The sequence below is a fragment of the Fistularia commersonii genome, chromosome 18 (genome assembly GCF_037954325.1).
Source record: "Fistularia commersonii isolate RoL2024-O1a breed Wild chromosome 18, RoL_Fcom_v1.0, whole genome shotgun sequence".
Classification (NCBI taxonomy): domain Eukaryota; kingdom Metazoa; phylum Chordata; class Actinopteri; order Syngnathiformes; family Fistulariidae; genus Fistularia; species Fistularia commersonii.
The window spans coordinates 15,920,600-15,944,227 of NC_141301.1; the positions used below are offsets into that span (position 1 = coordinate 15,920,600).

Sequence of the window (23,628 nt, forward strand, 5' to 3'; positions counted from 1 at the left end):
ATCCGAACCCCGTGGAGAATGCGAGCGGGCCTTGCGATTTTGTCGGCGTCGGAGCAGATCCTCTCGTGGCTCCGCGGCAACGGGATACAGGAAACGGCTGAAATCCGATCGCGCCTGCCCACGAGCGCACACCTACATCACAAGTGTCCGCAGAGGGCGGCTCGGCTTTCAAGTAGAAGCTGCGTGACCTTCCCCGGCCGGATCCCCTTCAAACCCATGAAACCTCCTCGTTATCGTTTTACCGAGACCCCGATTTGGCGAACGGGCGTCGGTGGTGCAGTTTGGAGATTCAGATAAAACAGGCCGGATGGACGGATGCTACTGAAACACAACACATGCTAACACGATGCCTGTGGACAATAGACCATTAACTCAGAGGGGAGAATTCAGGTTCCGCTTCTTCTCCTTAGGGCTTTCCCCATCAGGGGTCTCCACAGTGACTCCCCCTTCTCTATCTAACTTTATTCTCTGGATCCTCCTCTGTATCCAACTACCTTCATATCCTCCATAAATCTTCCTAGATCTTCACCACGGTTTGGACATGAACACTCCTCTGTTCGTGTCCAAACTATCTTAGTCATCACCTTGTCTCGGTCATACGTGTCCTGCACCCCTGTGGAAAAATTCACCTTCTCCTTTGGTCTTTTCCCTTAAGAGGTCTCCACTGCAGATCCACCTTCTCCATCTGTTCACTGGATCCTCCTCTGTCACCTTCACATCCTCTCTCACGACATCCATCTATCTTCTCTTTGGTCTTCCTCTAGACCTCCAACTCCAGCATCCATCTACCAATATATTCACCATCCCTCCTCTGTCCAGGACCCAACCATCTCTGACCTTCTCTCCGAAACGTCTTATTTGCGTCCACATTCATTCATTCATTATCTATGAACGCTCATCTTGCACTCATGGTTACAGGTGTGGGGGCGGAGCCTATCTCAGCTTACATTGGGTTGGAGAAGACGCTCCTCCTGGACCTACGACACACAACCACTCACCCTCCATATAGAGGTCCTACAACTCATTCACTCATTCACACCTCATACCGGGACATGCAACCGTTCACCCTCTCATCCACAGGTCTGGACAACGTAGCTTCTCCAGTGAAGCTCCTGCATGTGTTTGGACCATTGGAGGAACCCCGAGGAACCCCTCACAGACACGGGGAGAACATGGAGACTCCTCACACGAAGGCCTCCCTTGAGGGAATCCAAGCGCGGACCTTCCGGTTGTGAGGTGCAGGTTCTAACCTCTGCTCGGCGGCCGCTCCATTTCAAGTCCCACTCAGGATGTGAAGCGGGAGGCGGAGCGAGGAAGGCCTGCCATCACGCCTCTGTAATGGAAGGCCTTCGACGGTGATGAAGTGTAATTGCACGCGCCGAGCAGATAGTTATGATGATCGTGGCCGTCGGTGTCATCATCATTACGGCCGTCAGGAGTCCTCCGACGCCGTGTTTGCTGATGAACCGGCACGTTACGGAGAAGATTAGGAACGGGCGAGGAGGTAGCGACGCTCCCTTCAGAGGAGTCGTTGCCAAGGAGACGGAGACGTGACCCCCCCCCCACCCTCCAACACACACACACACACACACACACACACACAGATGAAGAGATTCCTCACAAATTATGTCTATGACATATAGAGTCGGAAAGTGAGTCATTTTGTCATTTTCTTCCCTCAGCTCAATTACAAAGACCGATATCTGCATTTCTCGTAACGTCGGATGACAAGTCGAAGCGTGATCGTCGGGCGACTTAGCGACGCCGCGAACTTATCGCAGTGACTTACACCTGGCTCCGCAAGGGCGCATCTCCTCATCTTGGATTTGCGGGAGAGCCGGCGAGCTAAGCCGGGACGCGCTGATTAAACTCCAGGCTCCCTTTTTTTTTTCCCCCGGCAACCCCCCGGATTTGTGAAATTCTACTATTCGATGCAAAACCCTGCAAACGGAGATCTTCAGAGCAACAAAAACAAACACATCGCACTCCGGTGGATTTGTCAGGGCGGCCCGTGCAGCCGAGACAAGCGTTATTTTCCTGCATAATAACAGCATGCGGCGCTCGACGCGCTTCATTTGTATGAAAACGCCGCCTCTCGCTCTGCGTTGTGTTTATTCGTGATCGGCAGCTTCAGCCACAGCTGAATTTTAATTGTTTATCTGCCGCGGTGACACTTTATCCCGACAGTTATTCTATTTCTGGAGTGATGTGTCTATTGGAAATGCCTCCAGATCTGTCAATTCATTGTCGGGCCTTTGGGTGGAATTGAATTCAGCATTTTCCACGTTTCTGCTGATTTCAGGAGGGCGACGCGGGAGCACAAATCTTATTTTTACCGTGTCACAAATCACATTCGGCAAATGCTGTATGAGAGTGTGTGTGTGAGCACTCATCTCGATGGTACTGGTTTCAACAAAAAAAAAAAAAAAAAATCAATACGAGGCAGAGGATGTTGATATTGTGGCTACAAAGAAACGAACGAGTCGATGGAATCGGTGTTACGATGCTAGGCTATAGACAATAAACTAGACCGGACTAATAACACAAGAAAGGTCGGAGGCGCCCGTTCTTGCTCGGCAGACTCTGGTCTCTCAACATCTGCAGAGCTGTGCTGCAGACGTTGGCGTCCGGCGTCATCTTCTAACTGAGGAGCGCCGGCACGGTGGGCTGAAGGCGGCTAACGCTCGAAATAACCTGATCCGGAAGGCCGGCTCCGTCCTGGGAGTTCAACCGGACTCGATAGCGGAGGCGTCCGAGAGGAGGAGGCTGAAGAAGCCGCTCGGTATCGGGGACGAGGCCTCTCGACCCTTGCGGGCCGGACTGAAGTCCTACCGGAGGATCTTCAGCCGTGGACCGAGACCAGCGAGGAGCATCACAGAAGGGTGGTCTTCAAACTATAGAACACCTCTCCTTTCTGCAAGGAGGAAACCTGACAGCAATCAAATCAATATCATGTTTGAGTGAAGGTACGTCATGTTGGAGCCTTCCGGCAAAAGAATTTCCTTCAGGATGAATAAAGCGCTAGTCTATTCTATCTATCTGAGCGGGGAACGGAGAACAATGATACCACATACAATGGAGGACCGGTGGCGCACTGATTGGTGCATGGAGGTCCATGGTTGGATTCCCAGGTTCACACACTGGCGGGTCCAAGGTGAACCGACGAAGGTTGAAGGAACCAAGGTCAGCACGGAGATGGAGCATCTCGGCAGACTTTGGAAACCACGGCAGGCTGATATTTAGTGGGACAATTCTGGTTCCACAATAATGAGACGCAGCCGTCGGCAGTGTTTGCTAGTTCACTCTGCGGGCTAAAAGTCAAAGCACACGCCGTGCAAAGGCCTTGTGTGATTGTCGGGACTTTACGGGAACGTTATAGAGCATTTCATCCTCGCTGACATTCAGAGAGGATCTGCCAAGATCTGCCGCGCTCGCTGGATTCGACCGACGCCGCGCTCAAAGCGTTCGAGAAACGCAAGAATATCTCCTTCTTTGTGCATGCTTTACTACCCAAACTGCTCTTATAGCGTGTAGCAAAGAAACAAATGACAAGGCGGGGGGGGCCTTCAGCTCGCCAGATCGGAAATCTTCGACGACATCCAGTGCAGATTCACGGCGGCGCGAACACCCGTTCTCCTACTCGCTCTGTTTGCATCAGTAAACTGGGGATGAATCAGCAGCCACAGCGGGCCGCAGGTCACGGCGCATCATGACCTTCTCCGGCGACGCTTCATATCCCCACTTATACAACGCCTTGCGCCGGATCCCGTCGCCCCGCCGGCAGCGTGAGCTCCAGCGCCGAGGATCGAACCGCCGACCTTCAGATTGGAGGGACGCCGGCTCTCGCTGCGCCACCGCCGCCTCACGTTCCAGCCAAAGGTCTCCTGAATCCATTTCCTTGCCGCCTATTGATCCTTCCGCAGATTTATGGACCGGGTGGAAACCGGTTTTGATAGAATTCATATCGATCCGGTTATTTGCGGCGTGTTTTTTTTTTTTTTTTTTCCTCGTCTTCCTTGCGCAGTCATTTGACAATTGTATGACTTCAGCAAAAAAAAAAAAATCCCACTCAAGGCACCCGTCCAAATTTAGACCCATGAAAAAGAAGGCTAATTGCATCATCTGTGTCATCCCTCCCTCGGATGAAACACACATGGCGCTCCGAGCGTCACCGCTTATTTCGGCTTGAAACAGATGAGAGGCGGCCGATCCGCAGCGCGGCGGCGAGTTAATATCGCGGCGCCCCCAACCCTCGCCGGTTTCTTCATAAAGCAGGTATGGAGATAATCCGCCCTCTAGAAACCGTCCCTATCTTCTGATTTTTTTCATTAAATTTCCCACAACTCGGGAAAAAACTCATCCGTGTGCGCGTCTGCACGTCTGAATCTTCGCCGCCGCCGCCGCTCATATTAGCTTAGCCTCAGCTGCTTTGCATGAGTGATTGTTGCGTTATCAGCCTTCAGCGTGCGTCTCCATGGCTTCCCAGACAGATCCTGGCAAAAACGCCGAGCATTATTCAGGCTTTTTGTGGTTCCTGGTTCTGTAATTAGAGCCCAGGTAATTAACTCGCTCTCCTCAGCTGAAATACTGCAATGAGAAAATAAATCAGCGGTAAATCCATCGGCTGCTTTTGAAACCAACCCGTCACCTGCTCCGCCGGGCCGACTGTACGCGGAAAGAAAACATCCCCGGCTTATTTCCCTCAAATCTCATCGGGGTAACATTATGAAAAGTCATCTGAGGGGTATTTTGTGCCGAAACCACCAAGCAAATGGACGGACAGATGGAGCTTTACTGCGGAAAATCACGGAAAACAAAGAACTCAAGGGGAAATGGAGGAAGGAGAAATGTTTGTCTGGATTACAAAGGCCACATTTGTTGGTAATTAGCTTGTTGCTATATGCAGTACACCGAGGTGAAATGCACCATTTGCTGTAATAGTGATCAGCTTAATTCTCAATCTCCCCGAAATAGACGTGTTTACTATACTTGTCCCGTTTAATGGGCGCTTACAGTTAAAATAGTTCTGCAGTCACACTGAGGGGGAAAGAGAAACCTCGGAGGCTCTGCCACGGCAACCTCGGGCACCAGTAACCATGGGAAACTGCAGAGAATCAAGGCCAACCTGAAGGACGGGACTCGCCAACGGTTCCCCCTCGTGTGCAGTCGCGAGACTCGCGGCGGCGCTGATTGACCGACAAAGCCAAGATCCCCGCCGCCGCCGCCGCCGCCGCCGCCGCCACGCCGTCCAAACGGGATATTACACCCTTCGCCGCCTCTCATCTCTCCGAGGCAAAGGGCCGGGAAAGCCTCGGGGTTTTGTTTCTTTGATTTTCCCCATTAACGGCGGCGCAGAATCCCGGGATCGTTTTCAAGATCCCGCTCGGTCGCGGAGCCGCGACGTTGAGGATTTCGCCCGCCAACGCGCACCGGGGCGCTGCAATTCCGATAGCCCGTCCCGAGGAACGGGCGCGCGCGTCGTCAATGTTCGGCGTACATGACTTACCTCGCTAAGCTGGCTTATACTTTGGCTCATACCACTTCTAAGCTTCTTAAGGAGTAAGCACCGACCGAGCTAATTATTCATGGACGGCCTCCATCGCGGGAGACTGAGTCAAGCGTGAGGACTTCAATCGTGTATTTCCTTCGGCGGCTAAAGCGCGCGGGCTGTTTGACCACATTTCTCAACCGCCATGCGAGGAGAGCGCTTGGCTCTCACAACAGCGCTGTCCCGCTGTTACATCACGCCGATGCCATCCATTATCCGGCGTCGCTGGCACGGCTCTTTGATATGTTAATGCACCCTAATAATCTGGAAGTTAGCGCCCAGCTCCGAGCCCGGGCCGGACCATTTCCCACAGATTCAAAACAAAATGGTCCCGGGCTCGGAATCGCCGGTCGCCTTGATACGGACTCACCGGGGTCGTCGGTACCGAGGCCGCCGCCGCCGCCGCCGCCTGTACACGAAACATTTCACAAGGAACACGAGCGTGGAAAGATCAGAGTTTCCCTTCAAGTAGATGGGAGGAGGGGTTGGAGTTACAGCGAGGCAAACAAAAGAGCAGATCAAGCGGAGCGTAAAGTCAAACCCGGAAACAGCGCGGCATCCGATCTCACATCACATCCCCGCATCAAAGAGATCTACACTACGGCGACATGCAGAAGATCTAACCAGCCAGATGATGACAGGATCATCTTCCAGGATGAAAATAAATACGGAAGCAGAGTCACAGTGTTGACTTTGTCTGAGGGACGCAGCGCAACAAAACGTGGATCAGCACCGGGAAGAAGCCATTTAACCACATGAAGCTGATTATTTGTGACCGCAGCTCAAAAAAAACAAAACAAGGAAAGTCAAAGGGCGCCTCACAAATCACTCCGCCTCTGCAACAAAACCAAAACTGCGGTAGCGGCGGTTCGGCGTGGTTTTCCGCCGTCTTTCATCAAATCCCGTGTTGTTTTAGGGGGGGGGGGACGCAGAAGGAAGCTGACAGCGTTCTCGCGGAATTCACCGCACCGCCGTCATCCCGTGGCGTGAATGGGTGAACGCGACCCGGCGGAAACCGCAAGGTGATGAATTGTATATTGTTGCAAGCTGAATGCTTGGTTTTACCATCCGTGTGTGGAACCCCTCTGATTAGCCTCGAAGCTAACAGCTCTACGGTCCGTCCTCTCCAAACAAACGTAGCGTCTCGATTTTTTTCGCTTTTGTTTACCAAACGAGTCATTAAAGAGGAGTAAAACCCGCGTACGGTCCTGCTAATAAGAAAATGTACTTTTTATGCTTTTTACTGGACGTCTGTGTAGCGCAGAGAGGAAAAACGCGGGTCCATTAAGCACATCCCATAAACGGAGGACAAATATAGCTGCACAGTAACCGCCATACATGAAAAGATGGAAAAGCACAGTCAAGCAAATTAAATGTAAATGTAATTCACTAAAAGGCAGCCGCAGATAAGGAATTCGGACACCTACTGTCAACTCCTGAAAGCAAAGCAGACAATAACGTCCTAATGGAGTAAATGAATCGGAAGAAGAAAAAGACATTTCAATCACTCTTTGCTTCGGTCCGACATAAAAACAGCGTTAGAATAAGCGACGCCGCCGCCGCCGATGCGACGGGTGTTTTCTGATCAGACATTGATTTCTCTGATTTCAGATGACGCGGCAGTGTAATTACGCCAATTATGTCCAACGTTTAAACCGGCGGTTTACCACCATCCTTCATTCCTTCAAACTTCACTTCTAATGACGTTTGTGACGTCCGGAGCTCGACCTTTAACGGCGCTGCCGGCGGCGGCGGAGCTTTATCTTATTTAATTTATTTATATTAAAAGGGCTTTATCTCTGCGCCGCACCCTCAGGTTCTTGGTAGAGGTAAAACTGGACGTGCACGAGGAGAGACGGGACAACAGTGTTCAAGCGAGGCAGAAGGACTCGTACTACGACCAGCCACCTCTCATTCTCTCATTCTCATAGTCCAGGGTGTTGGAGAGCGTGGAGAAGAGGTGAAGAAACGGGTTCGAGCAGGTTGGAACGGGTGCAGAAAGGTGTCAGGGTCACTACGAGATGCAAGAACATCAGCCAGAAGGAAAGGAAAGGTGGAGGAGACACTGAGGAGATGATTGACAAACACCGATGACGACCAAAAGACAGGAGGCAGAGCTGGAGGTGGCAGAGATGAAGATGCTGAGGTTCTCTTTGGGAGGAACTAGGATGGAGAGGATCAGGAATGAGTCCATCGGAGGGACGACACAGAGGAAGACCATGGACAAGATGGACGGACGTAAGTGAGAGAGGATATAAAGTTAGTTGATGTGAGAGAGGAGGATCCAGAGAATCGGGTGAGATGGAGAAGTGGATCCACTGTGGAGACCCTGAAGGGAAAAGCCCAAAGGGAAAGAATAGGAGGACCCTTGCATGTGTTTGGACTGTGGGAGGAACCCGGAGAACCCTGAGGAACCCCACGCAGACTCCACAGACTGTGGGATCCAACCAGGGACCTTCTGGCTGTGTCCGCTGGACCTCCACGCCGTCCATCTCGGAGACCTCCAATCGTAAACACTCGCTCAGGATTCGCCGTCTCCTCCTACAGTGACCTGCGCTGTGCTGATAAGACATCCTGAATGGATGGAGATAAAGATCTACACCCTGAAAGCCCCTTTTGTCTGGAGCGAAAGAAACAATAACCCGTAACACCGGACGAACGACGACGTGCGAAAGCCAACGTGATCTCGGTGGCGTCCTTGAGCGTCCCCGGTCATCTCCGCCATCAGCCTCCAACGCTTGTCTTTTTCTGTCCCAGAAAAAAAATTTCACCTGCAGCAAAACTGCGCGAAGTGTGCTTGGACGGTGATGACAGCGCTGCCGGCTCAGCAGCCATATGCTGCGCCGCTGATTAGACCAGAGCCACGCTGAGAGGAACACCAACCCTCCAGCCAGAGGAAGGGGTGCATCTGTTTTGGAAAAAAAAAAAAAAAAAAAAAAAAAGACTTCTTTTTATATCTTCAGATGTTCACCGCACGTCTGATACAAAGCCGTTGATTTAAAGCTCTCCCTCGTACGACCGGTGAGTCTTTACGGCGAGGAAAGATGTGAGAGATGAACGGAGGCGGAGCTACAAAGCCTCCCCTTCAAAAACAAAAATAGGGTTCCACGATTTAGGTGTTGGAGGAGATCGGCTTCGACGCCCCGCGGAAAAAGATCCGAATTGTGTCGTCAACAAGATCCCTGATGGAAGGGGCTCCGGCAGGGAAAAGAAAAATCACCTCGGTGAGAATCGCATTTGACAACAAATAAATCTGCATGGAAAGCTTTTTAAAAAAAAGGCTCTAAGCCGCGCCTTTCCTTTCGGTGGTGGGACGGTTGAATCCGGAGGACGTCGGGCGAAACCGCGGCGAACGAGATCGGGTTTCCCCCGATAGCAGACGGGGTGACAGCGCGTCAAAAACCCTTTTTTTTTTCGCCTTGGTAAAAGGACGTTCACTGAGAATAACGCAATTTCATGATTAATTTGCCTCTCCGGGCAGAGACGCCAAGGAACACGTGTTCTTCCGAGGGCCCGATCCTTAGCGCGTCAAACCTCGAAGCGTCATCCCGACGCCGTTTCCCTTTAAAACAGCCTTTTTGCGTAATTACATGCGTGTCGTAATTCAATTTCCCGTCTCTTTAGGAGGTGCTATTAGAGCGCCCGTGTCATCCAAACACGGGCAAATGAAGATACAATGGAGGCATCTCATCGCAGACACTCCATCGGCGTCTCTTCCCGCCTCACTCCGAGGGGTTTCTCCCACGTTATCTCGGTTTTTATCCCCAAACGGAGCGTCGCTTCCACTCCATTACCGTTTCTCCAGGTCGTACGTTAAGGACGTTTCATAAAATTGATCTCCGGCGGCTCAACTGTTGTCGTAGTCGGGCGTTAAAGTCCAGACAACCGGCCTTTGGAAGGGAAACCCTTGGACCATCACGTCAGATCGTATTGTTACAGCTTCTCTTTCGTTCGGTGGCGAGCGACGTCGCTTTCCCTGGCTTGGCGGGGGGGCTGGAGCCAATCCCTGCGCTCATTGGGCGACGTTCACCCTGGACTCCGTTATAGGCCTCCAGATCGGGAGTGAACGGTCGTTCACAGGAGCGTTGGCCCCGTCATCCAAACATCTGGCCAACGCGGCGTCTCCAGTGAACCTCCCGCATGTGTTTGGACTGCAGGAGGAACCATGCAGACGTGTGGAGAACATGCGTCCGACCAGGGACCTTCTGGCTGGGAGGCTCCAACCCCTGGACCGCCGCAGCGCCGCTAACTGGTAATTCCTGGTGCCAGCTGAAGCGTTAGAAAGCTGTTGAAGCCGCATCGGGTTGAAGCTCCACTGAATCGGCGCGAAGCGAAGCCTGAACACGTTCTCCTTCGCCCGAGGCTTAATTACCACATTTTTCCCGAATAAACCCGTTTGACCTCGTCTCCTCACAGCTCGGCGTTAGAGGAGACGGCGCGCCGTGTTTTACGATCGGGTTATTTCTCCGACAGGAAATGGATCCCATCAACTTTTTTCGTACAGAATAAACAAAGGCGAGTCGGTATACAGATTATAAAATGTAAACTTGTTCGAATTCCGGGAAGAAAAGGGGGATAAAATCCAAGTCCTTCCTGCGGGACGACAAACCCGTTGGAAGGTTTGCAGCATCGTGAGAGTGAATACGTGAATAAACGCCGGAGGTGCCGCCTCCGAATATTCATCCGCGGGTGGCGCCTCATGAGCGTTTACGGCGCCGCTCGCGGCCTCCGTGATTGAGGTCCCGGTGACCGCGGCATCCAGCCGTCATCCATCAGGCCCGCAGACAGAGAAAGCACTCTGTCATGCCTATCTAATAACCCGCCGTCGCCGAAGCCCATCGAGGTGCATCATCAATAAACGCCAGCGTGCGCGGCGGCGGCGGCGGCGAAAGGACAAAGGCACACAGTGGCCGCTGTTCGGGAGCTAATCGTCCTTTAACGAGATTATCGTGACGCCGCCCCGCTTTGTTTGGCGGCTCGCTGATGCGTATTGATGCGCAGATCAAACCATAAAGCTGTCCAGTCGTTTCACGTCATGGCGGCGACGTGATCTACGGCGCGCGTACGGATGCATCCTGACAGAGCAGGTACGAGGCGGCGGCGGCGGCGGCGGCGGCCGGGGATGTTTGTATTCCAAACTGTGACGTCTGAGTTGATGTAGCTTTGGCTTTTGCCCATTCACATCTCATGTTAGTCAACGTCACCCCCGCCGCCCTCCACTCCGGGGCCTCCACGCCGGCGATTCCTCAAATCATAGCGCGCCGGATTCAGAGTGACAGCGGGCCTCTCTTGCGTAAGAGGCCGGCGAAGGAAGAACAAGCTCTCTTTCGGCGGTGCGTTTTGGACAATTTGACTCCGTAGAGGGAGTTTCAGTTGGAGGGATCCTCACCGCGCTTTAGGGGGGGAAGTTCTTGAAAAATTCTCGCATTTGAGTAAACGGCGTTATCCTGAGCGGATTAGACGGCGGTTCAGAACGCAGCGGTGAGATGCCGGCGTCGGCCCGGCGAGTTTCCTTCAGAGACCGGAGCTTTGGACCAGCAGGCCCCTGCGTCTCGCCGCCCCTGTTTGGCCGAAGCGGCGGTTCGGCTCGCCGGCCGCCGCGCGAAAAGCGAGCAGCGCTCCAGATGCCCACTAACACAAAGCTCGGGTGCAAATCAAAATAAAGTTTTTCTATTCCCTCCTCGTGAGCCTCCGGGAGGCGCCGGCTATATTTCTTCTAACAGCAGCGACCGCATGCAAAGGGGAGGCGCAAATAAAACACCCCGGGCACGTATTTACGCGGAACATCACCGCGGCGGCGGAGCAGGGGTTTGTCAGGAAAGGCGTGCCGGCCAGCTCGGGTTCCGGAGAAGATTTAAAGACGGGGTCACCGAGCAGGACGCCGGACAAACAACGTGCGCTGAACTGCAGCGCCACGGATGCTGGTTTTACACATTTGGAAGGCGAATAAGAGCTCTTCTTCTTCGCTTCCCTTTTTCAGATGTTTTTTTTTTACATATTCGACCGTCGTACGCGGCAGAAGAGATGCACGGCCGTGCAAAGAAGACGTAAATACGCGAAAAAAGAGGCCTGATGGCCCACGCGGCGCTCACGCCTCCCGCCGTCGGCGTCATATTTAAAAAAGGACGTCTTATTTCTTAGAAAATGAACGTATCAAATGTTCTAATATGACAATTAAGGAAAGCAGAGAGCAGCTCACTTTTGGTTTCCACGATCAATCACGTATATTGACACTTTTATATTGACACGTATATTGACCAATTCTCCAGCATTTTAAGGAGACGCTCTCGCTCTCAAAAAATAACAGCGATCAGTCAAATAAGAGCATCTCATCATTGTATCCATCCATTCATTCAATCAATCGATATCGTTGCGAGGCGCCGACGGATCTCAGGGCCTCTTTTAGCCGTTTACGTTCGCTCATTCACGCGTCTGGACAGCGCGGGGTCTCCACGAAGCTCCCGTATGGGTTTGGTCTTTGGGGAGGAACTCGGAGAACCCTGAGGAACCCCACGCAGACACGGGGAGAACACGGAGAATCCACACGCTGCGGGAATCCGAGCGAGGACCTTCTGCCGCGAGGCTGAAGCTCCGACCTCTGCGCCGCCGCGCCGCCTCCGGTTAATGTAATAAAGCAAAAACGCTGCTTTCTAATCATCTGCGCTTTCGGCTTTGGAGATGAAAAACAGCTCGACTGCAGCGTACGAGCCATAAATACAGCAAATCTAAAAAGATCAGTCAATAACACGCGGCAATAAAAAGAGCTCTGATTCGCCGAGGGTGTGGAGGGAGCGACCGGATAGGTTTCGCACCGATCCATTTTTAACCCCGGAGATTTCACTTCGGGGTAGAAAGTATTGATAGCGCACCGATGGATCCACGGAGAGGCGGTCGGCGAAGGCCGGCGAGCCGCTCCGAGCAGGAGCTAATGCTATACGATGCGAATTAGATTATGCTAATCTGCGCTCGGACGGCCGCTCTCTGCACGCGGCCCGTGAAAATTTCATGCCGTGCAGGATTTACACGGCCCGCTAAACATCCGCGGGAGCTCGGCCCGACACGTCCCGGACGCCGAAACGAAGTGCAGCTGAATTAACTTGCCGAAGAAGCGTCGTGTGCGACCGATGTCTGAACTCGACGGATTTTTTTTTTTTTTTTTGAAAAACAACATCCAATAGATGATCTGAGGGGCGGATGTTGAAAGCGGGGCTTCAAGCTGTGTGCAGGCAGGAGAGAGTCCACCTGGCTCCCGGGGCTTCTCCGGTTCAACGTTACGCTGATCTTGTTCTGCTTCTTTTCATAAAACGTCCGTTTCAACCGAGTTGGATGATTCCACCGTCTCATCCATTTTGACGGGGAAAAAAAAACCCCAACCTAAAAACCAAACATCGCTAATAAGAATATGCACTCAGTGTTTTCTATCTCCCTTTTTCTCAAAAGAAACGATGGAATTTCTGCAGGAACACCTCATTTCTCTGACGGGCAAAAACCAGCAGGGGTTCCAAGCAGAACATGAAGTGAATGAGAGGGTGAACGGCCGAATGTCTGCATGGAATACGCAAAAGGAGGAAGGAACGCTTGTATCGTCATAGAAAGCGAGAGCCGCTCCTGCTGTGCATGAGATAAATATCAAATCATAAACGTACCTCAGCAGCATCTCCTCATGGATTTGGTCCTTTGAGCCAATATATTTTTCATCTCCTTTAAGCCCTGTGTGTTTTTTTTTGGTTTTTTTTTCCCGCTCGATGATCAAGGCTAGCTAGGCCGCGGCGCTCCTCTGAACTTCTCCCTCCATCGAAATTAAATCTTGGAGGAGATCTGATCAAGCTATTGTTTGCCGGCTGCCAGAGATACGAAGAGGCTCTAAAAATGCCGTGAATTCCCTCAAATTCAATCTGCTTGTTGATTAAACTGATTGAGAAATAGAACCGCGGGGGTTGCGATAACATCTCTGATTAACATGTCTGAAAATGCTCGGGCGCGATGCCGGCCTGGAGCGCGTCACGCTTCCCGCCGCTGCCCCGGAACATATGTGAACGCCAAGACGACGTCGAGCTAGTAGCATGCTATTCCAAACGCTAGGACGCTATCAAAGCAGGCGGAGGAAAAAAACAACAACAACACGGTAAAGGTCAAGGCCGAATCGCTATTGTTCACGTCACTGGAATGCCAAACAACGGACGGGAGTCTCTCATTGGTCCGCGGACGTCTGATGGACGGCGATGTTGAAGGACGGAGCGGCGTGTCGTCACGGGGTCGGATCCGGCTCTGCGCCCACAAAGCACGGGTTTTCGCGTCCTACTTTTTGTCCACGGTTTCCAAGTTGAGAGCAGAAGGACTTAATAGGACTACTAAGACCTGTGGTACAAAGCGCTGCGCTATAATATATTGTTGTTATGCATTATTTAATGGCACTGTGGGGAAGATAGTGTTTACATGCATTTCAAATTCTGCACGGGAGCTCTGCAGCGCCCTTAATTGGCTTTCTCTAGAGAACCAAAGGGAAATGCTGTTCTGGTAAAAAGATATCGATCGGCGCGAGCCGACGCGGCTACGGAAAAGCGTGACCCGAATCGACGTCAACTTCGGGCGAACGGCAAAAGCTGACATTTGGGACGGTCGCGGACGAGACCGTCGTGTCTTGTGCGGATATCATATCACTCCACTTAAAGTGTCTTTTACAGTAATGGCCCTGACTCACTGTGTCAGGACCGACAATTGCAGAAGCCCCGTGGGAGACGGATGCCACGAGTCATTTTCTTATTTCCGTCAACCCGCCAGCCGGTCCCGTGCGCCCGACCTCACCGCCATTAAAAGGCCGCTTTTTTTCTACGCGCCACCAGGCGCTTCCCATGGTGCCAAAACACGCGTCGCGAATTGAAATTCCGCGCCGGGACGCTCCGCGGCGCCTCCCCGCCGAGCCCAGCTCGGGTCCGGTATTTGTCATCGCAGAATTAGCCCGCTAACCGCCTTATAAAGCCCGACTCTTCCTTCTCGCAGCTCGCCTGCCGCTAAACGACTTCCCCTCCGGAGGCTCCTCCGCATTCCGGTCACGCCCGGCGCCACGTTCGACATGTGACACTTATCATGCGGCGCCGGGCAGGTCAGCGCCGAGGTGCGGCGCGCTCACCTGTTTTATCAGTCATTGCCCAGAACAACAGCCGCGGCCGTGATAAACACCAATCCCGCAGGCACGTGCGCACACTCGGCCAGAACAAATAACTGCTTTCAAATGTACTTCCCTCGGATGCTGCAATCTTATTTCCATTTTATTTTCCAATCCTTTTTCCTTCTTTTTTTTTTCCGCTGGTTGCCGCAGTTCAGGATGGCTTCCTTTCACGTCCGCTTATTGAATAAACATTTGCAAAGGGGTGTTTGCCGCTGTGTTTGATAGCCTGCGATGTGTCCACAGTCCCAATACCGACACGTCGCGCCAAAGAGATTGCCATTTATCCAACCACTTTTAACTTCTCCTGTCCTGTTTGCCTTTCGGTCCTTCCGTGGACGCACCGGGCGGGCGCTTTAGGACGGATAAGCTCCAAGAGCACGGGTCTGAGAAGTTCTCAGCTCGGCTGCGGGAAGTAGCCTCCTCCTGCAGGGGAGCCTTTTAGCTTAGCGTTCACGCAGGCGGTGAGGGACCTCGCTGACGTGCGCCTTAAGCGCAACGCTCAAAAACAAGCCCGAGAAGAAGGCGGTGGCGGCGACACAGACACCGTGGAGGTGAAGCTGCCACAGCGTTCATGGAACAACAAGCGTGGACTATCAGACGGTTGAGATGTTTGTATCTTCTCCCCGCACTGCTTCGCCATGTGAAGAACCCTGTTAGCCGATAGCTAGCTCTGCATTTACTCTGGCCTGAATGTAGATGTTCCTCTGCGAGCCCTGGAAACCCCTCTGAGGAGCAGCAGGCCCGAGAAGCTCGGACCTCTTCAAACATCTGACCGGCGATCACCGTAACTTTTACAAATAGTGCTCCGCTGTCCGCGAGAAGCGTCTGCTTCCACCGATCACCAGGCATCTATCAGTTTCTGTGGAGCCCGAGGAAGACCCTGCCTCGGAGCAGGAGCTTACACGGCTCTGGAAGCTGAAGGTCCATGGGCTTTGGTTCCTCTGCCGTCTGAAGGCGCCAAGAAATTGACTCCATCGCTCCATTTCTCACCGATTAAGGGGCAGAAGAAGAAAAGACGTTCTTTTAAATGTCTCTCTAGCAGAAGTATCTGGTAATGGGTGTGGCTTATGACCTCCGCTCACCAACCACTACCATCATATGAGTTCCCGTGGAACCTTCAGAAGACCTGGCCTCGGAGTAGGAGCTCAGATGCTTCCGGGAGTTGGAGGTCCATGGCACCGAGGAACGGCCCAGTTCCTGAAAAGTTTCTAGAAGATGCAAAAAGTCCCTGAAGTGCCAAAGGGGCAACAATTGAACTGGATTGGTCATGTGTCCATCTGAGGGCAATCGCACACACACACACACACACACACACACACACACACACACACACACACACACACACACACACACACACACACACACACCTCTTTCCAGTGTGATTCTAAGGAATATCAATATTTAAAATTAGTGGCAGCCGGCTGTTAAAGTGATTCACGGCGTCTGTTGGGCTGAGATTCGCCTTCCAGACATAAAAATATACATAACTTAGATGAACTTGACCTGAACTTTTATTGGATTCTTATATTGAAATATTACGGTGCCAATTTTAACGCGAATAGTTGGAGGAGGAGGGGGGGGGGGGGGGGGGCGTCTCGGCCCCGACGAATTAAACAAGCGGGATTCGTAAACAACGAGCTCTTTTGCCATTCTGTGCTTTCTGGCGGAGACCGAAGTGCCGTGGGAGACGCCGCTAATGCAACAAGAATATTTGGGCGCAAAGGAGCCGAATGTAAAAGAGCCACTGAATCACCGCAAATACTTCACAGAGCGAATAAAGAGCCGAGGTGGTGACTCAGTGTCTGCTAATCCAAACCTTTTCCCCACCGCGTCCACAATACCTGACGTAACCCCTTCCTGTCCGACAAACCCAGACGATTTCGGGCGGCGCGGCCGTCTGCTCGGATCCGGCGAGCGTTTCGGCGGCGCGATACGAAAACAACACACCCGCGCCCGTCATCCCCGCGGGTCACGGACGAAAACATCGTGGCCGACCCGTGACTCATTCAATTCTTCCTTTTTATTCTTCTCCTCGATGACAATAACAACACAGAGCGACTACCTCTGTGTGTGTGTGTGTGTGTGTGTGTGTGTGTGTGTGCTTCGAATCGTTTCCATCGGACACTTAAACTATTTCCTGCAAGGCCTTCCGCAGGCGCCATCAGACAGCCAATCAGCAGCAGCGTTATTGGACTCACATGATGCAAAGGATCTTCGTAAACCGATCAAACCTCCGCTGAGAGCAGATCGGACAGACCGGTGGACCTCCACGGTGGACCTCCACCGTCCTTCTTGCTTCTTCACGCCTACCAGACCGAGGACCCGAGCCGGTAACTGTTGACCCGATGCGGGCTGAGGTTGGGTTGGGGTCACCGAACCCGCTGAAGAACCTCGGGGGTGAAGAAGAGGAAGGCGGGAACGGAGTGTAAGATTTGTCGACGGGCCGGCGTCCGCGGGGCGGAGAAGCTCCAGGTCGGGTCCTTCACGTGAAGGCGCCGTGACGGCAGAACATGTGTGGACTCGCCTTCATTAGAAGATCCGGGAATATTTCCCCATTGATGTTCCTCCTGGTTTTTTTTTTCTTCTTCCCGTGGAAGTTCTCGCTTCATCGCTTCACTTCTTCCGCGGCGACCGCTTTGATCCTCCGGCTCATTGTAATTATGCCACTTCGCCGACATCTTTCATACATCTCCAGCACTAACTGGCTGCGCTCTCCTTCCGTGGAGAGACATCCATCTCGCTCTGCTGACTGATAGCGACCGTCGCTGCTTATTTTCCCTCCCTTAACCGGTTTATTTCTGCATGCGGGGTCAAAATTCAAAGCAACCCATCTTTAGAGTCTGTCACGGTTTTAATGCCGCCTTGTTTATTTCCAGAGAGTTTGACGAATGACTGACTGCGGCTCTTTTATGATCAGCCTCCTCGTCCTCCTCGTCCAACCCTCTCCTCTCACGCCAACCCACTTCCTGTCCTCCCTCCCTCCCTCCACGAACCTGCTTCCCGGTCTTCCTCGGCGTCCTCCTACCCAGATCTTCTCTGGGAATTCTCCAAAACAACGTTTCGTGGAATCGTTGTTTGGCAGGGGAGGAAGATAGATCTCCGTCGGCCGGTGGCAACCAAACATCTGCCTCCGTCCACCCTCTCCTCTCACACCATCTACGAACCTCCTCTCTGGTCTTCCTCTAAACCTCCTCCAACATGAACCTCCTTCTACCCAGATCTTCGCTTCACAACCATCTCCAGAACATCTCACATGTCCCGCCCCGCCTTTCACCGCTCCATTCCGGTATCGGAAATCCCGTGATATCAGAGAGATCTCCGACCGGCGCCACGAGCCCTCCGAGGAGAACATCTCTGTGGAAACCAGCTGAGAAGTACAGCAGATCTGGACCATCTTGTGCGCCTGCAGGCGAGCCTTATCGTACGCCGCTGGAAAATATTCCTCCGTCGGACAAACAGACGCGAACCTTCTCCGAACTCCTCCGTTCACCCGAAGGCGGATCGATAGCGGGTGCTCGGCGTTCTCCTCCCATTCCTGCGGTGTCCGGTAACCTTCTCCTGGACCCGCTTTCAGAATGCAAACACTCGCCGGCGGCCGCTGTAACACGATGCAACAGAGCGGCGAGCCGGAGAGGCCCCATCAATCTCCCCCCGCATCCGCCGTCCACGCCGGCCTGGAAAGCAGAGCTCCACGCTCACTCACTCTCTCTTAACCAATCCCCTGAGGGGATGGAGATTTGTTCGGCAGCCATCTCCTGCCCGCCGCCGCCGCCGCCGCCGCCGCCGCCGCCGAACGTGAAGGTGTCGGCGTATAACGCGTGGCGATGACGGCGGCCAAACCTGCCTGATTGCATTACAGGGTCGGCGGGGGAGAAGCGCTCGCAGCTGCAGCCGTGACGCTCCTGCGGGCCGGGATTGTAAAATACAAGACATCTTCATAAATAACGGCTCGGCTGCACGCGCCGCTAATTCAAACTGCAAATCCAATAAAGCTCAAGGGTATCAACGTCCTGGAGGGGAGCCCTCATTAACCTCCGGGCGGCCGCGGATCTCCGCACGTTGAAACCGCCGTGATTTTAAACGAACGTCATTTCAATTTTCTCCGCCGCCGCAGACCCAAAAAAAAAAAAACGTCTGGTGACATTTAGGATCCGCAGCTCCCGGCCGGCGGACGCACCTGGACCAGGTGACAACCGACGCTTTTCGCCCCTTCATTTCTGCGTAACGTCAGCGGGACGCTTCCGGGAGGAACGTTCTCCAACCAGCCGGACGTTTCCACCTCCTCCTCCTGCACGTGCAACCCCACCTCTCCGGACGTCCGTCCATCCCGGACACGTTCGCGCGCCGGAAACTTCTCGCCTCGGTGTGTTTGGAGCTCTTAGGAGGCCAGATGTTCCCCCCCCGCAGGCGTGACGCCCGTGGGGCTCCTTCGCCGGCCGCGAGCCCAGAGTCTGAACCGAGGCGGCGGCGCCGAGGCCTCGACCCCGGCTCGGACGGAAGCCGTGCGGTCCGCGGGGCATCGACGGCTCCGCCGGTTCTCTCAAACACAGAACTCCTGCTCTGACGCAGACACACCCGGGCCATTTTCCACGGCCCCTCCAGCGCTGTGGATCCCACCCGTGTGTGTGTGTGTGTGTGTGTGTGTGTGTGTGTGTGTGTGTGTGTGTGTGTGTGTGTGTGTCGACCATCGTTAACGCACAGTTTGGGAGACACAAAATGCTATGCACGCACACACAAACACACACACACACACACACATACACATACACACGCCTCGGCCAGTGTGGGCTCAGTCGTTTCTGGGTTTCCACGCAGATGCTGGGAGTGTGAGGGCCCACGGCGGCCGCTCCTCTGCATGTGGCTGCACAATGCGTCAGCCGCCGCACGTCTGTCCACGCAACGAGGGGCCACATGTGTCAAAGCACCCCACCCCCACCCCTCCCACACACACACACACACACACACACACACACACACACACCCCTCCACCCAGCGACTTACCGAAAGTGGGACTAAAAAAGCGGATGGTGAACGCGAATCACGTCCGGCGGCGGAGCGGGTTTATTCCAAACACCTCCATCCGGGAAAAAAAAACGGGAAAAAATCCAACGGACGTGACGGGCAGTGTGTGTATGTGTGTGTGTGTATGTGTGTGTGTGTGTGTGTGGGGGGGGGGGGGGGGGCGGATTAAAAAATCCCACCTTAATCCCGGTGTGATCCTGTTGAGAGAAGCTGAAATCCCCGCGAAAAGAATCCCGGGCGGGCGGCTCGCTGTCCCGCCGAGCCTCCGGCGGAGGGTCGCCGGTGGAATCCACGATCCGGTGCGAGTCGGTGGAGAAGGATGGAGGACGGAGGAGGAGGTGGAGGTCCTCACGGCCGGTGCGCGGGAGGCGGCGCTCCGTCCACGGATCTGTTCGCTGTCATAACTTCACCTATCCGAGGCGCAATGACGGGAAGCCACCCCTGCGTGGAGACCCGGTCCCCCCCCCACCCTCGGCCACCGCCGCCCCACGCAGCCTCCTCCTGCTGCTGCTTCTCCTTCTTCTTCTGCTGCTGGATCACCTCGTCCTCCTCCAGACGCGCGTCCATGCACGCAGTCAGAGTCCACGCATGATCTCCGGCTGCTCCCGCAGAGTCTCCGGCGGAGGAAAGGGGGATGAGGGGGGAGGAGGGGGAGGAAGGGAGCCCGCCTGTGCAAACCTCTCCCCGGCTGGAGGAGGAGTGAAGGAGTGAAGGAGTGGAGAAGTGGAGGAGGAGGGCGGAGGGGGGGGGGGGCGTCACGCCGCGGTGTCTGGAGCGGCGCGGAGCCGCGGGGACGCACCGGACTCACCGGACGGAGCCCCGGCGGCTCAGCCCGGGGACGGTGCGGCACTGCGGCGGTGTGATGTCATTTTGGGCTGCACGCAAAACACACACGACTCACGGGTGTGCGTTCGTGTGTGTGTGTGTGTGTGTGTGTGTGTGTGTGTGTTCGGGGGGTGGGTGGCGCTGTGGCGTGTTTGCAGTACTCTGAAGATGCACCTGGAGGAGATGCTGCAGGGTGGAGGTCTCTGCCGCACCTCCACAAACCCGTCCCGGGTCGGAAGTCCGACACAAGGAGGCGCCGCAAGCAGCCGCCCACGCCTCCACCTCGCGGGGGAACCGGATCTCCAGAGCGTGGAGATGAAACACACACGCAGAAGAAGAAGAAGAAGAAGAAGAAGCAGCGCAGACAGAAGATGATCCTATAAGATCGGGAGGAGAACACGCTCTCCGCGAGGGATTCACCCCTTCATCACGCTGCAGGAGATGCCTCCTCCTCCTCCTCTTCCTCCTCTTCTTCTTCTTCCTCCTCCTCCTCTCCATCCCTCTGTTCTCTGCAGAATGGCTCCACCTTTGGAGTCATCTTTCAGTCGGACTCACAGAACTACAGGGAAATCTGAAGCTGCAACAGATTTAGAAGCTCCCTGGTTCCTTCAGCTCATCTCTCACTTCGTCGTGAACCTTCGTCGTGCCCGACACCTTTCCAGGAAGCTCAGACAGCAGAAGAACCAAACGTCTCGGACCTTCGGCTCCTAGAACCACGTCAGATCCCACTTCAAGGCAGGAACTCATGGGTGATTGGTGGAACTCATAAGCCGCGCCCTTCGCCAGAACCTCCTTGGAGACCAAAGAGCACCATTTCTAAAAGTTATGATGGTCACTGCTCAGATGTTTTAAAAGGTCAGATCTCTTCTGACCTGCTGCTCCTCAGAGGGGCTTCCAGCAGGGTTCTTCTTCTTCTGAGGCAGTGGTCTAGAGAAGACACAAGCACCTGATGGATGGATGGATGGATGGATGGATGGATGGATGGATGGATGGATGGATGGATGGATGGATGGATGGATGGATGGATGTAAGGAGGCCTAATGAAAGGTGGGTCCATGATAGCTGAGGTTCCTCGAGGGTGTTTCTCATTAAATGCTCAGCCGCGACGACCGTAAACCAGAAGATTTCTCCAAAAGAAAAACCCTGCAGCTCACGCTCGGCCCTGGAAGTCAAACGGGGACACGGTCCCTCCTCGGAGGCAGAGCCTCCAGAATTAAACTGCGTCGCAGGGGTTCGTGTTCGGACTCGTGGTCGGCGAGGCCGATCTGAACGGCTCCCGTGTGGGTGATGAGGGTCGAGGGGACGATGCCGACGGATGTGGAAGAGGAGCGGCGAAGGAAGCCAGAACAACCTTCCGTATCGGGCGGCTCTCGGCCGGCTCTCACGGTAATGCGCCGTAGAAGTGATTGATCGGGGTCGTACCCGGAGGCGGCCCGTCTGCGGCGCCTCCTCGGCCTCTGGAGGGACGGGAGAGGATTAGCTCTGCCGGATCCGGACGCGCTAATAAGGAGATTCGCCGCTCCCGAAAGTGCAGAACCTGAAGGGGGGTCAGGAGGGGCTCCATTCAGACCGCGGCGCCCGGAAACAACCTCAGGGGAGTGTGTTTAATCACCTGGAACATCTTACACATTGCTTGCTCAGTGTACGAGCTGTGTGTGTGTGTGTGTGTGTGTGTGTCGTCCAGCCGGGAGAATGACGTTTGCAGATGACACAGTTGGCCCCTTCCTCCCGTCACCGTGGTAACAAACCGCCCCCGTCGCACGGTGGAAGCCCCCGCTCCGCGGCCGAGCCGAGGCGACTCACGACGCGGCGCTCCGCACATCTGAAGAGGGTTCGGGAGCTTCTGGGAGAACGGAAAACTCTGGAACGAGGGCCGAGCCTCCACCTCACAGGTCCCTGGTCGGGTTCCCATGGAGTCTCCGTGTTCAGCCCACATCTGCAAACGGTTCCTCCCGCAGTCCAAATGGATGCAGGAGGTCCGTGGAGACCCCACGCCGTGGAGACCCGTGAATGTTGCGCGTCTCTGCAGGACAGCCGGGACGGGCCCACCACCCCAACCCGAAGACAAGGATCGATTATGAATGAATGAATGAATGGAAAACCTTTATAGGTGCGATACAATAAAATGAAGGTGCACCTCCAGTGCCTGGGCCTCATACCTTCTCACACACAGCGTCAGATGAATAGACCTCATTAAAACCCAAATGTGTACGCGCTGAATCAAATGAATTGACATTAGTGGAAGTGAAGTGCCGGTACCATCTGCCCCATCTTCGTCCCCGGCCCGCGATGCAGACCCGATCCGTGCACGAGATGTTCCCTCGCGCCGCATCGACATCCAGAAGAACCCCCTCCGGTGGAAACGCCACCGGAAGAAGCTTACGGTAAGACCGGTAAGACGCCGCGTAAAATCCCGTCCGGAGGACGAGCGACATCATTAAGGATCCGAGCCGTCTTGTTTACACCGCCGGATCTCCGAGGGCGGCTCACGGGGGCAGAACCTCCTCCCGACGTCCCTCAAACCCGCCATCTTGCTGTCAGACATGGAGGAGCCACCAGAAGGCTGTAATTGGCTGCCTTTTAGAACGCGTGCAAACACCGGGTGCTCGGAGGTTGCAGAGTTTTCAGTGTGTATGGAGCTGCAGATGGAACATATATGACAGCATGCTGTGTGTGTGTGTGTGTGTGTGTGTGTGTCCATATTCTACAATGTGCTTTTTTTCTCCTCTTCTTACATATTCTTCCGTGTCAGCTGCTCGAAAACAACAGCGTTTTTTGATTTAAATAAAAAAAACAGATCTTCCCGCAGCTGCTGCTGGAGGCTGTGCACGAGCGCCGGGTCGCCGCACGCGTCTCCGCCGCCGCCAAAGGCACAAAAACGTCGCACTTCTGGATTCGCGTCTTTTCACGGCTCGTGCGAGCCACATCTCCGCCGTGGCCACGGAAAAAGAACACACTTGCAGCGCTAATAGCTTGGAGGAACGCTCCACGTCCCCCTCTGAGAGGTGACGTGCACCATCTGCGCGGCACGGCGTCCTCTCAAGCGGCTAGAATAAGAATGCGA

General features: G+C 54.2%; 1 protein-coding gene across 3 annotated transcripts in view; it reads right to left on the reverse strand.

Annotated features, from left to right (window-relative positions):
• Positions 1 to 20,357, reverse strand: part of lrfn1 (leucine rich repeat and fibronectin type III domain containing 1) — a 127,641-nt gene extending 107,284 nt beyond the window's left edge. Inside the window, exons 1-2 of one of the 3 annotated variants that reach the window (XM_086164785.1) lie at positions 19,919 to 20,196; positions 19,719 to 19,791 (exon numbers count right to left, since the gene is read on the reverse strand). The gene's annotated coding sequence lies outside the window, so the exon portion shown is untranslated. Of the gene's footprint in view, positions 1 to 19,718; positions 19,792 to 19,918 lie in introns of all 3 variants that reach the window. The other 2 variants (XM_086164783.1, XM_086164786.1) reach the window with 2 other exon arrangements.
• Positions 20,358 to 23,628: the final 3,271 nt, after the last annotated feature.